The sequence below is a fragment of the Penaeus vannamei genome, chromosome 24 (genome assembly GCF_042767895.1).
Source record: "Penaeus vannamei isolate JL-2024 chromosome 24, ASM4276789v1, whole genome shotgun sequence".
In the NCBI taxonomy this organism is placed as follows: domain Eukaryota; kingdom Metazoa; phylum Arthropoda; class Malacostraca; order Decapoda; family Penaeidae; genus Penaeus; species Penaeus vannamei.
The window spans coordinates 20,393,255-20,395,440 of NC_091572.1; the positions used below are offsets into that span (position 1 = coordinate 20,393,255).

The 2,186-nt window shown below is 33.0% G+C and overlaps 1 protein-coding gene across 3 annotated transcripts in view; it reads right to left on the minus strand.

Moving 5' to 3' along the window:
• Positions 1-775: 775 nt before the first annotated feature.
• Positions 776-2,186, minus strand: part of LOC113818932 (clavesin-2) — an 85,399-nt gene continuing 83,988 nt past the window's right edge. For all 3 annotated transcript variants that reach the window (XM_070138469.1, XM_070138470.1, XM_070138471.1), the window contains one exon: positions 776-2,186. This exon is cut by the window's right edge and continues 637 nt beyond it. The gene's annotated coding sequence lies outside the window, so the exon portion shown is untranslated.

Genomic DNA, 2,186 nt, shown 5'->3' on the forward strand with positions numbered 1-2,186 from the left:
TTCTCCAGAATCGTTCTGTCTGATGACAGATATTACGATTCACCGATTTCAGTTCAACACAATCAATTGGTCACTCAAATTCCATGGATTTTGCAATGTAGGAAGAGAAGGGACGTGGAATTATCAATTAGTGTGCGTATCGAACGTATGTTTTGGCTTCATGTGCGTGCGCGTTTGTGCATGTTCGTGTTCAAACGTGTTGGCAGGTAAGTGCGTATGTACAGAGCACGATTATGATTGACTCCAGATCTGACAAAAGCCAGGCAAGCATGCACGGGGAGGTGAACGACCCCAGGTAAAATATTCTTCCAGACAATTACTCATTTTTACGCACGATGTGTTACGTCGTATAAACCGTGCAAGAAAATATCTTCAACGCTTGTATGAATATTTCGGTGAGATGGGATAAAAGACGGTACTGTTATAGAGGTACACTGGAATAATCTGTGAATCACTCTCACGTCATTAAATGATGAATAATTTGAACTGATCAGTCCACGGACGAAACAGTCCTATCAAACAAAAACGTATGATGCTAAAAAAATGAAAACAGATTCTGCCTGCTTACCAAATATAACTGAAAGCTGTATTGAATACAGATATGTCAATGCCTTACTGATTTCTTGTTTTTCTTCTACCATGTTGATCATTATTTTTTCTCATAAGCATCAACATGCAGTATGCACTTGTTTTTATCATTATCGTTATAAGCCATGTCATAAAAAATGTGTTTCCAGTAACAGACCGTATGCCAGGTTCTAATAAAACAAAGAAAATAAATAAAAAAGTATATTGCCTATAAAATAGTTACGTCTACAGTATGCAAGCTATCATGTGCCTCTGTGAAAGCCTTGGATATGCTCAGTAATTTATAATACACCGTTTTCACATCCAATATATTTACACTGAAACAGTATCGTTTTCACATCGTGTAAGGAAAAAAAACACTCCTTTTCAGAGATTCAAGTACGACGAACAACTGAAAATACTACATAAATATAATACCCCCAAATATGATTACAAAATATAGATATGACAAAGTTATCCATTTCTGAAAATAGCATATAGAACACGGACTCGCTTGGTTATACCAAAATGAGTATATGACGACCATGCTGTTATCATATACGCGAGTTCAATGTTACATCAAAATAGACATATACACGATTATTTTATGTATGTCTGCATATATAACGTGAATGCAGGAGTTTACATACACATATATAAACACCCACACTATATATATGACAATGTTCATCAAATTTGTGCGTTGAAACATTGAGCACACAATGCAAGAGATCTATACACATTGCCAGACACCTATACACATTATACAAACTCATGTGGAAGCATTTACTTGAATTACATAATAAAATACTTTTGAAAAAAGGTATATTCTCATATTACATCATTAAGCACAAACATTTCCGTTTTATATATGATACTTGACTAGTCATTGGCCTGAATTTTGGGAGTCTTAAATAAACTGAATAATACATAAAAAGGCAATTACAAAATTAACGATCATCTGAAAAATAGAGTTAATATCAGTCATAGAAAAAATCTAGAACTCAGACTCAACAAAATAATAAGCAACTAGACACTTTGGTAAAGATGTTATGACACTTATCAGTCATGACAAGGTGAGCAACGTTACTGTTCTTTGAGGCGGTCCTGAATGATCATAAGAAAAAATAGTCATCGCACACCTAAATAAATAACAAATAATGAATGAACAGATAAACAGATAAGTATAACAATAATAATGGATAATAAAAACAATGAAAATACTGATAAAAACTGTCATGGAAAAATGTGGCCGCCAAACCCAGTATATACAATACATACATATATGGTTACTTTGAAAAATATATTTTGAAATAAACAAAAACATATCAATACTGAAATACTATATTGTCTTGATTATAGAGATAATACGGAAATCAAACATCAAGGTTTAATCATTTTGAAAACAAAAACGAGGCTGTTTAATCATGGCCTGTCGGAACCTATTAACATTTTCATTGTCTTTTGATTTGCTTGTTTCAACACAGATTTTGATTAGGATCCTCTTCTTCTTTGCTTTATGGAATTAAAAGACAGATTATAAAGAAAAAAATACCATGCTCAAAATACAACGAAACTCAAAATTCAAAAAGCACAAGAATCTAACAGGACACTGAAAC